The following is a 14,888-nucleotide window of genomic DNA, read 5'->3' on the forward strand; positions in this document are numbered from 1 at the left end:
CTTTAGACTGTTTAACTCTTTACAACGGGTTCGGGTTGAGCGCTGAACCTGATACTTCTTCTCTTCTCATAAGCAATATTAGATGTATTAGATATGCACTAAATACATCTGATATCTCACTAATTGGTCTTTTATGTCATTTAAGTCGCTTTATGTTATTGTAGTTTGACATTAAGTCACTTTATCTGTTATCTGTCACTTTGACTCTGATATTATATGCCAAAAGTCACTTTGGTAGTAGTATTATTTATACAATTGTCACTATAATGGCATTATTGTATGTACCAGCTACTGTACTGTGATTGCATTATTTGTACAGCATTTGTTATTTGTGTAGAAATTGTACTTAAATGTTAGTATTTAATTTGGTATAATTAATTCTTGGCTACTAGTACTTGAATTTCCCTCTGGATCAATAAAGTATCTATCTATCTATCTATCTATCTATCTATCTATCTATCTATCTATCTATCTATCTATCTATCTATCTATCTATCTATCTATCTATCTATCTATCTATCTATCTTACTGCCATTAGAAATATTTTACTTATATGATAATCAAGAAAACTTTTTTTTATTTAAAAGTGTGATTTACAAAGCCTTTAATAATCTCACGCCATCCCATATTTCAGAATGTCTTTCACCTTACACTCTAAATCGTAACCTTAGATCTTCAAATGAGTGTCTGCTTATTATTCCAAGAGCTAAACTTAAAAGAAGTGATGAGGCAGCCTTCTGCGGTTATACACCTAAAATCTGGAATAGCTTGCCAATAGGAATTCACCAGGCTAATACAGTGGAGCACTTTAAAAAAATGCTAAAAACACATTACTTTAACATGGCTTTCTTATATGCTTCATTTTATTTTAATCCAGATACTCTATATATTTAATTAATTATCATTATCATTCATGGTGGCTCCGAAATCCATACTTACCCCTGCTGTTCTTTTTCCGGTTTTCTGTGGTGGTGATCTGTACCACCACCCGATCAAAGCACCATGATGTCCCTACATTGATGGATTGAAGGCCAGAAGTCCACATGACCATCATCATCAAGTTTTTCCATGTGAACCCTGAATACAATGAGGACTGATTGAGGTCATTTATGTTAGGTAGAATGCCTAGAGGGGGCTGGATGGTCTAGTGGCCTGGAACCACTGCAGATTTTGTTTTTTTTCTCCAGCCGTCTGGAGTTTTTTATTGTTTTTTCTGTCCTCCCTGGCCATCAGACTTTACTTTTATTCTATGTTAATTAGTATTGCCTAATTTTATTTCTTATATATTCTGTCTTTTTTTCTCTTTCTTCATCCTGTAAAGCACTTTGAGCTACATCATTTGTATGAAAATGTGCTATATAAATAAATGTTGTTGTTGTTGATCCTGCTAATAACGAAACCTGCAGTGTATTTATTTTGCTGCTAAATTTGTAAGTTAAAAATCTTGTTGTTCAAGCATCAGTGACTGAGAGGTAGCTTACCAGTCACCCATTCATTGTCTGATTTTATGTTCTCTATAATGGGAAGTATCAGGCTTTTGGGATGCGAATAAATTGCAAGACACATTATCACATGCTCACACACTGACTCATAACAGGACCGCTGAGAGTTGCCAACTAATTTGCCATGTTTTTTTGTGTGATGTAAGCAAAAATTAGAGTAAATGAATAAAAAAATTTCCAAGGTGATGGAGAAACTCAATACCAACAAAATGAGAGATTCAACTCATGGTGGCAGCTCCAATATTATTCTCTGGATCCTGTTATTTGCATTGAAGAAACCAGGACAGCAAATTGTTTCATGGGGATCTGTAATCTGGTGTCCCTTACTAGGGAACAGCCTAACATCTTGTATGGCAGTGTTTCTGAGGGGACCCTGGAAGTTCTTACAAGCCTGAGGCTTAAAAGGGGTTCTGAGTAAGGAGGTCATGGAATCTGTAGTTAGGAGGATAGAAGGAGTGAAGAGTAGCCAATGAGTAAATGGACCAACCGTGTTATGAGTTAGTAGGATCTCAGGCAGACCCAGAAATGAATTAGGATTATTATTTATTATTTTGCATAATAAGGCTCCTTCTCTCATTGCCCTTCCCTCAATCATATTAGTTTATAGTTTTTGTTTCTATTTGTGAGCTTAATTAGAGTTACTCTGGGTTTGGGTTACTAGCACCATTAAGATAGCCAGATCTCTAGAGCTAAGGGAGTGCTGAATTCCCATTCTGTCATGTAAAGGATGTGTGGCTGGTCATCAAAGACAAGAACACTACTAAAGTGGCACAAACCACATAAAGTTATATACAAAACCTCTGCCGTGGAGAAAACAAATTAGACAGAACAGTGTGGGAAGCAGGGTGGCACTAGGAAACTGTAGAACCTTGTTAGGCTTGATGCTGTAGAGATGTTTCTACATGGCACTTGAGAACAGACATGCCGTTGACTACATATAGTGAAGAGAGAGGCCAAACAGTACTGGCAAGAGGTTGAATGGTGAGCACATGGTTTCAGGTGAGAAGAGATGGAATAAATCTAACCTTTTAAAAGTGGAGATTGGAGGGAGGCCACCAAGAATGCTTTGCATAATAGGGGTCAGCATACAGTTTAGGACTAGAAAAAATATGACCATGTTGCCTTTTGAAGTTCTGAGGCCTCATTTATAAAGCTTGTGTACATACATAAAGAGCCTTCAAACGTACGTATGCAACTTCCAACGCAAACGACAGGATTTATAAAAGAAAATTTGATGGGGAACATATATTTACAGCAGCTCTGACTCATGTGTACACATTTCAGAGAAATTGGGATGTGATGACACCCTTGATCAAGTAGGGAAATGCAGCCAAACCAACTAAATGACAACTTGCACACATAATAATTCTTATCACTGAGCTGGTATTATAACGTGCGTTGAAAGGACAAACATATTAAACCTTAATAGTAATGAATATGATGTACAAGCTGTATTTAGTTCCCTTTTAAAAGGGCAAATGCTGCATATTTGCACTGAAGAACCATTTTGGTTTTTCATCAGTTTATATCGTCTACCTGTCATCACTTTTCAAGGAACTGCCTGACAGGTGAATAGTATCTCAGCTAAACTTTACTCCATCATGCCTGTTGTGCTGGAAGTCATTAAGCAACCAGCGAGGCACTATATCTAGCTTTTGTATGGTGTGGGAGTACATATAAAATGTTCTCCTAATGTAATCGAAACACTTTAATGCCCTCATATTGCAATAAGGGCACCTAGTGAGAATGAAGCTGCCTTTTATAACACTCCATTAATGCACCAATCATCCAAGATATGACTGGCAAACATTGTGTCTCAATGGCCTGGGTCAAGCTATAATTCATTTATTTTGAGGCAAAGTAACTTTGACACACACACAATGGCTGGCCTTTTGGTAAGATAACTGGCTGAACCCTCAGTTTTTTACATGATCTGTACTATTCATTATAATAGCAATCACGCCATTACATATGCCAGGTGATAGCGATAGATGATAGAGCCAATAATGCCATGCATGATCTTCCTCTGTCAATTGCGGAGTACAGCCAGATATTCTTGAATGTAGGTGGTGAGGCCTTGATGTGTTAGGAGGAAGAGGCTGCTCTACCAGCCATTAGACCACTTTCACACTTCTGGTTTTCATAAACTTGGAAGTGTTCCGATTGCTGGGGTCTGGCATATCAAGTCTGAAAACAAGTCAAAAAGTTTCTGTAATGTTCCTTTTTGGTCTACAATCATGTCTGAGTTTTCACGACTTCACAGTTGATCAAGACAAAAATAAGAAATGCAAGTGCAATAAGGCATGAAGAAGGTTCAGTTAATGGAGGGAGCTCTTTTGTATGCAGTCTGAATTTTATTGAGAATGACTACCTTCTGTCTGTATATTGTAAGTATCTCAAAATTGGTGCTGTCCCTGCCTGCTTTAAGTGAAACAGCTGGAGAAATGGGAAACAAGGAAGACTTCCTGGGTATGGCTGAGCAGAGAGCCATCTGGGAGATTTTCAGCATGTTGTTTTTGATGTGCCACTCGAAACATAAGGGACAGACACGGAAAAAGTGTGTGACACTGATGCTTTGACAGACCATTATTATATGCGTCCTCCTTAATCTGGTATGCTTACGTGTTTTACATAATAATTTTTAATTTAATCTTTATTAAAACTCCACTGTACCACTTATGTGAATAACAAAGAATTAGCAATCAAGTGCTAAATCTAATACTAATATTCCATACTTGTACTCAGTAATGTAAATTATTTTTTATCATTTATCTATTTAATATTTGAACAACTTGGCAAGTTTCATCCTAGTTTTATACAGATAGGCAATATACTTTTATAATATTAAGAATAATGAATATACTGTTTCTGACTTTAAATTATGTAATGAAATTGTCTTTGGTTGCCTTTTGATTGGTATGTCTGGGTTCATTTTCAACATGTAGAATTTTTGTATTTAACAGGTGCACTAGATGCTGTTGCACTTAAAGTACAGGAGATGGAGCAAACCATCAGCAAACTGGAAACAGAACTGGAAAAACTATGTTGAACAAATCACACTTTTGACTGTCACTTTAATTTATTTCATCAAGTAAATGACAGTGATTAATCAAAATCTTGTCTCACTTTTTAAAATTTTGACAAAGCTAAAAGCGTTAATACCAGCTTAAAAATCTTAAAACTTTTAAGCATGCTTCAGTAAATATAATTAAAAAATAGATTAAAATTTTTAATAAACAGCATGAATTTAATATAATATTTTATTTTTGTAAGAAAATACATTTGAAATTTACTGTTGTGGAGAATCAGCCTTGACACTGACAGACTGTGAGACACACAATGTCCAAAAAGTACACACTTTAATTTGCTTATTCTATTAAGGCTTTACAGCACCACACAAAATCACCACAACTGCTCACAGTCCTATCCTTTTCTCTCTATTTTCTTTTTCTCTATTCTTCTCTGCCACCTCCACTCCTCTCCCGCAAGCTCTGTCCTTTGCGACTCCGGATCCCCAAATGGAGACCCTTTTTATAGTTCACCCAGATGTGCTCCAGGTGCTCCCTGATGATCTTCCTGCCGCACTTCCTGGTGTGACAGAACTACTGCATGAGCACCCGGAAGCACTCCGTATGTGTCTGGATTCCTTTCTGGCAGAACTTCCGAGTGTGGCAGAAGTGCTGCAGTCCAGGGCTCCGGAATTGTCCAGGCATCCCCTGGCCCTGATGCAATCCAGGGGGGTTGCCCTATTGTGTCCGAAGGGAGATATTGCCCCTCTCCTAGGCCTTCTCTTCTCCAGGTGTCCCGGTGGGGCAAGATCCCTTTGGCTGCCATACTATACAAAATATTGGGATTCAAATAATTACAGAAACAATTACGAAAAAAAAAAACAATCACACTAGAGTTCTGGCCCCTGGATTCATCTTGATAATGTGGAAAAAGAAGTACTCCTTTCAATGTTCTTAAGCATACAGCTACAACACTGTTATTTACACATTTTTAAATATTCTTCCATGTAGATACCAAAGTATTACAGGTCCAACTGATCTTTCATTTTAGAGATCATGTCATCATCCCTCCATACTCTATCCACAATGATGTCTCGCTTTGTGTCTGTAATAAAGTTACACCAGCTCATTCTTGTTATGGCCAGCTGATCTTAAACCCAAGAGAAATACTTACGGGATTTTTTTAAGTATAGGTTGACCTTTGATGAGCTTTATGTGTCCTACATCAGAAACACACTCAACATCTGTACATTTTATTTCGGCAAGCCCAAAGCATGGATTTTCAGATGACTCAAACAATTTTGCATCAGGGACTGGCACCAAGATGACGAGCATCTGGATGAATTACAAATCCGCAAGGTAAAACAATAACATGACAGAATTCAGAGTACTGCACTGAAACTGCTGCTTTAAGTTCAAGGCTTCATTTCATTGCTTCAGTCTGCCATCTTCCCTTGATTATTCTTCTTGCCAATGATTAGCCAGATAACTCCCCTTGTATATGGCATATGTCTCAAAATCTACTTGCTGTTACCCTTGGTCTAAGATTTTCTGAGACTGTTGTTATGTTCTCTCTTCTATCAAAGATGACATCTCAGAACTCAATGTTAAACTCTCCAACAAGAGTAGCTGATGGAAGTTGGGAACAAAGTTCAGTTTGTTCTCAAGATTGATTTCAAGCACAGGCAGTTACGGAAATTGTGGAGCACTTACATGTTGTATTTGCCTTCTGGTTGTAACAGGGGGGCACTGGTATGACAGTAGTGAGCCATGAGACAATGGTCCAAACCTTGAATCAACTACAGACAGTTCTGATCGTCCATGCAAAACAGTGCAGATCATGGGATGTGTAATGATTTAATGATTTAATTAATTTAATGATTTACCAAGAGACATCACTGCCAACTCATGGAGAGGTCGTGAAATATGCAAATTATAGTAACCTTCAGACAGAATTTATAAAAAGCTTTAAAAACAAAAACAAATATTTTAATGTGAAATGCATATTATGCAATGAGCAAAATATAAGACACCACCAAAATGAACATAGACAACTGCATAATGTTATTAGCTGTGTATGTTTTGTTCAGTGTCAATTTACAGATACTCTTGCCAGACACTTTTGGTTTCCTGACTACCAATTGGTCCAGAGACTCTGGCTGAATTCCCTATCATACAAATAGAACGATTGTATTAAACAAATTAGATAATGTAAAACAAACAGATAAATTAACTGAACATACTATATATATTACATGAACATATTCAAATTACCTGAGCCCTTGGCTGATGCCAGGTCTGCAGAGAGCTAGTACATGGGACTGGTGATGGGACTGTTCTGCATTTACATCACAGTAAAATGTGCACACTGGAAAAGCAAGGTGACCAGGTGGCTGCACAGTGTTTTCCTTGCAGCACATGACCATGATGCGACTTACATGTGAACAGAAAAGTGTGTGAGTTGCTTTGGCAGGGAGGTAACCAGTACTGAAATACAGTGATCCCTCACTATATCGCGCTTCGACTTTCGCGGCTTCACTCCATCGCGGATTTTAAATGTAAGCATATCTAAATATATATCATTGATTTTTTGCTGGTTTGCGGATTTCTGCGGACAATGGGTCTTTTAATTTATGGTACATGCATCCTCAGTTGGTTTGCCCAGTAGATTTCATACAAGGGACGCTATTGGCAGATGGCTGAGAAGCTACCCAACCAGAGCACGTATTACGTATTAAATAAAACTCCTCAATGATATACGATATGCTTCCCACGCCGTGCTTCGCATTCTTGAACAGCCCTATTGATTTTTGATTGTTTGCTTTTCTCTCTCTCTCTGTCTCTCTCTCTCTCTCTCTGACATTCTCTGCTCCTGACACACACTCCTTTGAAGAGGAAGATATGTTTGCATTCTTTTAATTGTGAGATGGAACTGTCATCTCTGTCTTGTCATGGAGCACAGTTTAAACTTTGACTAAAGGGTGTTATTTCATGTCTAGAGGGCTCTAATAATGTTAAAAAACGTATTTAGAAGGACGTAAACAGGTTTTCTATGCTCTAACACGAAAATATTCAATTTATAAATAAACAATCCTACTTTGCAGAAATTAATTTATCGCGGTAGAGTTTGGAACAGATTAACCGTGATAAACAAGGGTTTACTGTATTCAGTATAGAGATCTGCAACCACAATTGACAAAAACATGAAAGGGTAACAGAACAAATATGTATAGAAGATATCTGCAACCACAGTGAATAAATGTCAAAACATGACAGTGTAACAGAACAAATAAGTATAGAACCTCAACAGACCACTGTATAACAGAACATGTAAGTTTAGGTTAGAAAAACTGCTAGATGAAACCATAGGGAATGTGGTTCCTCTCTTTTCCTTATTGACCTGTGATACCTGCATCTTACCACTATCTCCATATTCAACACTTCATTTGTTTGATACTAAGCACATATAAAAGAACAAAAGAAAATGAAATTTGTTCCATACACAAATTAGCATGGCATATGATGCAAGCAAGCAAAATAGCATTAACAAGAGAATACCCACATTTGAAGTTGAAAGCATTTTCATGAAAATATTTGTATCTCTTCTCAAGTTTTTTAGATGACATGTTGCATTCCACTAATTATGTAACATAAACCATGGTCACTTTGGGAAGATTTTTGAGAGAACAGTTGAACAACAGTCCCGATTGATCCATTGTGTTTGCCAACCACCATTCAACAGGAAGTTGATTATCCCAGCAAGAAACTGGAATGAGTCATCATAGATACCCTTGAAAGCGACCTCTGAAATTCTATAGCATCCTGATTGCATATGTATGAGGTTGGTTAGCATCCTTTTACGGATGGTTCACATCGGCATTTGAGGTGATTGTGACTTATACAGTAAATGATAATTTGCGTAGAAATATGTGTATGGTAGGTTTTATAAATCTTTTTTTTTTTTTTTTGATTTACGCATTTTCCTGTTTTTCAAATGAGGCCCCTGGTCCTTGAAACATTACTGAGGCTTGAGGTGCTGGGATAACTCAATTCACTAAAATGGGTTCTAACCTAACCCTAAGAGTAGTTATAGGACATGGCAGAAAGAGTTTAAAACTCCCTAGTGTCATATGGAAAATTTGATGTTACAAACAAGAGACCAACTGGGGGAAAAGCATACTATCAGGTTGCAAGAGAGAGTGGAACTAAGAAAGGGGCATGCATGTCAGCACACCAAATAGGTCCACAGTGGCAAGAGTGTTTTTGTGTTGCTTGTAATTATCTGTACTTACTTTATACCTCGCTAGTTTAGTTTTTAATTGAAATGTATACACAGAAATTGTACAAATGGTTATCACTACTGTTACTGAGATTTTAGGTCACTACTCTAGTTTCTAGGGAGGTCATGCTGTTGAGTTTGAATACACTTTGTAGCAGTGCTACATGATTAATGTCATCATAAATGTATTTTGTGCTGAGTCCTATCTTTCGTAGCATTATCCTGTTTACATGGTTTGTGTCTATGTAAATATGCTCCCCTGGAAACAATGGGGGGATGGTTAACACTGTGGAACCGTAGCCCCTCACGATAACTGGTACTGTCAATTCTATCACCTGTATCCGATAATTCACTATTTAAACGGAAGGACAGAAAGAAAAAAAAACAGCCCATTCTACTAGGCCGCCAATTCATTACAGAGCCAGGAAAAAACAGCGATCCAAATCATTCACCCCTTTCTCTACCTGCCACTTTCAATGCCCAACAACAGCATATTTGCACCGCAAAACCCCGAGGTTCTGGATTACGCCATGCACCGAGGATAAGCACGATGAGACTGTTTCTTGTTGTTTGGGGAGAGGAGCAAGCCATCATTATCATCCATGTAATTTCCGTAGGACTATTTTTCCGGCTGAACCAGGTTCACAAACATTATCCATTTTCCGTTAAATCTTCTGGACTTTTATGTGTGTTTCATGCTTTCTGTGTGTCTTATTGAGTTCGTATTCAGTGTGGGGTCAAGGGAGTGTTTATATTGTATATTAACTTTATGCTGCACCTTTTCTTTTTATTAGTACTTTCCACCAGACACTTTTGGGGCTGAATGTTATGTCGGGGTTGGTTGGGGTGTGATATATATATTGTTTAGAGTTTGTTCATTTCTTTTTTTACTGTTATTATTAATATATAGTGACTTTTTGTTGTTTGGCTGATTTTTGATCGTCGATTGGGGGAAGTTTATTTGGAAGAAGTACGGCTTGTCAGCTGTAATGTCCTCAACTTGCCAGATGCAAGTTGTGGAGAGTGAGTCAGCCGTTACAACTTGTTAGGGTTGCTCCTGTAGGAGTGACTATAATTGTATGTTTGAGTGGACCATGCAGTGAACTGGTATCCTAGTTGTGGCTGTTCCTTGTTGTGCATGTATTGTTGTTGGGATAGGCTACTGTGTACATGTATATATGTATATACTAGCTGTGGTCCCTGTTGAAGAGAGGTAATAGAATCATTTAAAAATATTTCCTATCTCTTGCCCCTTTCATCTGTATCTGTATGTGTGTCTGAACCTCTCTTGACCATGTTCTTATAAAGCTTGCTTGTTAGAATCTGTCTTTATTTTCGAGTCATCTTTCTCACCTCCTGTCAAGATTCTTTCTTTCTTTGAAGGAGACTCTCTCAGTGTGTGTCTCACATTCTTACTTCATCTTTTGTTGTGTCACCAAACCCAAAAGAAACTACAGTGTACTTCCTTCTAATAAGAACACAAACACTTGATCTTATTTGTCAAATATGATAAAAAGCACCAAAGACTGATCTTTTTATTCAACATAATACTTGTTATGTCTATGGGTTATTCTGAGACAAGCAAAAAAAGATTCAAAACCAGGAAATGAAGTATATATTGTTGTCAAATCAAAAATCAAAACCCTTAAATGCTGAAGATATGTTGAACAGAGATTGTTTTTCCAGGAAAAATAAAAAAAAAACACACTAAACTCTTTGTTATCTCTGTAAACTCTGATGAAGATGAAGTGCGTGTCTTGACCTTTATACCTAGAGGGTGATGATGTCAATGGCCACACACCTCCAGGGCATTTGCCTATCAACCTGGTTACAGTAGTTTCACAAAATAGATCATGACAAAAATGATGCAAAAAAATTAATCTAGAAATACAATTTGTCCTCATGTTCTTAAATGTAATCTTCTTCTTCTTTCGGCTGCTCCCCTTAGGGGTTTCCACAGTGGATCATCTTTTTCCATATCTTTCTGTCCTCTGCATCTTGTTCTGTTACACCCATCACCTGAATGTCCTCTCTCACCACATCCATAAACCTTCTCTTAGGCCTTCCTCTTTTCCTCTTCCCTGGCAGCTCTATCCTTAGCATCCTTCTCCCAATATACCCAGCATCTCTCCTCTGCACATGTTCAAACCAACGCAATCTCATCTCTCTGACTTTGTCTCCCAACCGTCCAACCTGAACTGACTCTCTAATGTACTCATTTCTAATAAAGTCCATCCTCGTCACACCCAATGCAAATCTTAACATCTTTAACTCTGCTACCTCCACCTTTGTCTCCTGCTTTCTGGTCAGTATCACCGTCTCCAACCCATATAACATAGCTGGTCTCACTACCAACCTGTAGACCTTCCCTTTCATGCTTGCTGATACCCGTCTGTCACAAATTACTCCTGACACTCTTCTTCACCCATTCCACCCTGCCCGCACTCTCTTTTTCACCTCTCTTCCACAATCCCCATGGTTTATCAAAAAACAGTAAAAAAAAAAAAGCAACAAAAAACTGCCTTCTATAGTAAGAAATTCAGAAAGCAATAAGAAGCATGCTGGTTTGGATTATTATGATATAGATCAGGGGTGTCCAACACGTCGCTCGCGAACTACTGGTAGCTTGCAACCCCTTTCCAAGTAGCTTGCCAAAGGGTTAATGAATCCTACATAAATTTGAAGACTTGATTAGTCAACTTAGGGGTGAGCGATCTTTCTAAAAAATCCTATCACGGTCCACAATCTGAATTGCAATCTGTCTTTTCAATATGGCATTCACTTAAGAGAATATCCGGACTCATACTCATCAAGACCTAAGTAACACTTTATTTAAATATCAAACAAAGTTGAATTCCACGTCCCAAGAGCCAGCTTCTGTAGCCGAGGATTGGACCGCCAAGGTCCCCGCCTTCGGCCACCACCCAACTCACACTGCACCTGACCTCCTTGGCCCCTCCCATAGGTGGTGAGCCCATGGGAAGGGGGACCCACGTTGCCTCTTCGGGCTGTGCCCGGCCGAGCCCCATGGGTGCAAGCCTGGCCACCAGGCGCTCGCCATTAAGCCCCACCTCCAGGCCTGGCTCCAGAGGGGGGCCCCGGTGACCTGCCTCCGGGCGAGGGAAAACGCCGTCCAAATTTTTTATTCATCATAGGGCGTCTGTTGAACCGCACTTTGTCTCATCCCTCACCTAGGACCAGTTTGCCTTGGGTGGCCCTACCAGGGCCATAAAGCCCCGGACAACAGAGCACCTAGGATCACTGGGACACGCAAACCCCTCCACCACGGTAAGGTGGCGGTTCGAGGAGGGGATTCATTTGCTCCCTCATTTACTAGCTAAGTAGAGTTAAGAAACACACCCCGAAGCTGGCGAGTGAGTGAGGAGAACTCCGCCCGCTGCGTGTTTCTCAGATATGCACAAATAAATCGGTACCGAAGGCGAACTATGGTACATAGCGAAATGAGAGAAGTTGCAAAATCAACCGGAATGTTCAAGGAAATCATAGAAAAAAACCCGATCTAAATCCGTTAAGTGGTTCTCTCGTGTAAAGCAGACAGACATACAGACAGAGAGACGTTGGATTTTATGTATTATATATTAGTAAACCTTAAAAATAATGCACATAGTTCTCAACAGCATTCTCAGCATTTCTGGAGCTTAGTAGAGACAGATAACTATAAGAATCTTCACCAAGCAGCTCTGAAAATGTCTGCTTTGTTTGGGTCTACATATCTCTGCCTTTTCTGACATGAATGTCATGAAATCAAAGTTCAGAGCAAGACTGACAGATGAACATTTAAAGGACTACATAAGAGTGAACCTAAGTGGCTACACTCCACCATACACCTCTCTTGTTCACTCCATGCAGTGCCAGTCATCTGACTAACTAAAAAAACACATCACACATGCAACTGGACATGTGAATACTCTTATGAAGTGAAACAGTGACATGGAACAAAATGACAAATGAGTAAGTAATATCTGTGTATTTGCAATTGCATTGTTTTGTTCTGATAGCATTCATGTTTTAATTCAATAGTGTGAGATACACTAGAAAATGCATACAGAAATACAAAATGCACTTGCAGGTGAACTAAATATTTTTTGTGATGTTTTAATGCAAAATGTGAGTTGTGGACACCAACATTTTGTAAATGTTCAGGCAAAACAAGCTTATTCAGTTTGTTTGGTTGAAATAAGCTATGAGAGTAAACGTTAGAAAACATGAGTAGCTCTCGGCCATTTTCATTTTGTAATAGTAACGCTCAGGGGAAAAAAGGTTGCAGACCCCTGATTTAGATCTAAACATTTTTTACATATTTGAAATAACCACAGCAGTTATTCAGAGAATTCTTCTGGGGATGGTCAAGCCATCTGTCTATGAGTAGTAGTTGTAGATAAAAAGCAGCCAAGTCATGCATTAAGACATTAATGTGAATTACACAAGAGCATTTATTTTAGAATAGGACATGTCCTTACTAAAGTCTAGCTATTAATACCATTGAAAAATGGTGGTAGGACCTAAAATGAGTAGGTCATCATACATTTCATTAACTTGAAGCTGTTGCACAAAGTGGTGTGTACCCAAATTCCTTCACAGTGACTGTCCAATAGCTACAAATAATCTTCAGCCCATAAAAAGTGGATTACAATTCGCTACTTTTCTTTGGTGTAAATGGAGTGTGGAGTGGCCATGTAAACTCCTACAGTAGAAAACAACAAGGTCAAGGTCAGAAATTTACCATTGTGACCACAGACACACCATATTTCCACATGACTGGGTGGAAAGCTGTATAGCCAACCAAAACAAAATGATCACAAAAATGTGGATAATTACTGACCTAACCTTGTACATGGTGGTATATGGCTGCAGAAGAGATAAAATCAGTTATTGAGTCCAAAGAAGCAATTAATTTTTTATGCAAAGCATCAGATGTCAGATAACTTTTATATACTGTATATATGCAATTATATTCAAAAGTGAAAAGTGTGTTTTATTTGTTACCCTTTTTCTAAAATACTGACAGACAAATCTCATTAGGTACTCTAACATTCACACAGATCTATTTAAGAATTTCACTGTCATCTTTAGGCAGACAGATAAGGAAGGTTGTGTGGGTGAAGTTTGTGAAGGCTCCTTAGAAAGGTAAACAGCAGTGATTCTTTTACATACACAAGAATATTTTTTCTGGGCACATGTTATATATGGTGACCTCTTAAGAGGAAATTAGAGGGTGGGTTTGTGGTCAGAAGGAAATAATGAAAAAGCCTGACTGTGTAATAAAAACAGCAAGCAAACCTACTCTGTGATGTTGTGCCTCATGCCATGGGAAAGTCTCTGATATCTGCCTGACCAGGTAACGATAACTTTATTATGTTCAGCTGGGGCTCAGAATGTGTATACCGTGAGCCCAAGAAACTTAAGAGTGGTTGATGATGGTGCTTCGAGGTACAACGTCCTTAGAGGCCATTTGTTAGAAACTTTGCCTAATGGTCATGAAGATGTCCCAAGGAAGTAAAAATGGCCAATATAATCTTTTTCGAATGTCTTGGAAAGGTAAACAAAGCAGGAGTGAGTTTTCAATTTTTTCCTTAATTGGACTGTTTATTTAAGTCACATAGGTGAGGTGGTAGGCAGGCATAAGCAGCCCCAATGGGCCACCTCAAAACCAGTTCCCAGAAAGAGAGGGGTTGTGATAGTTGGGGACTCAATCATTTGGGGGACTGGAAGTGCAGGTTTGTTCAAGAGACAGACCTCCCTTGAAAGGCTGATAGCCTCTTGGCCAGAGCCATCATGGATCCAATTGTTACTGTCCATGTTTGAACAAATCTCATATATAAGTCTGTAAGTTCTATGGTCCAAATTTAAAGAGTTGAGGAGCAGAACTGACAAGGCAGTCTTTTGCGAAGTTCTGCTTGGGCAACGCACCAGTCCAAGTATGAGTAAGGAGATTAGAAGGCTTAACTTGTGGCTGAAATCTTGGGTTAGGGATAGGGTAGAAGGATATAGATTTATGGGGCATTGGGACTCATTTTGGAACAGATGGTACCTGTTCCACTATGACAGGATACATCTGAACCGTAGAGGCACTAATAT

The sequence above is a fragment of the Erpetoichthys calabaricus genome, chromosome 3 (genome assembly GCF_900747795.2).
Source record: "Erpetoichthys calabaricus chromosome 3, fErpCal1.3, whole genome shotgun sequence".
Taxonomy (NCBI): Eukaryota; Metazoa; Chordata; class Cladistia; order Polypteriformes; family Polypteridae; genus Erpetoichthys; species Erpetoichthys calabaricus.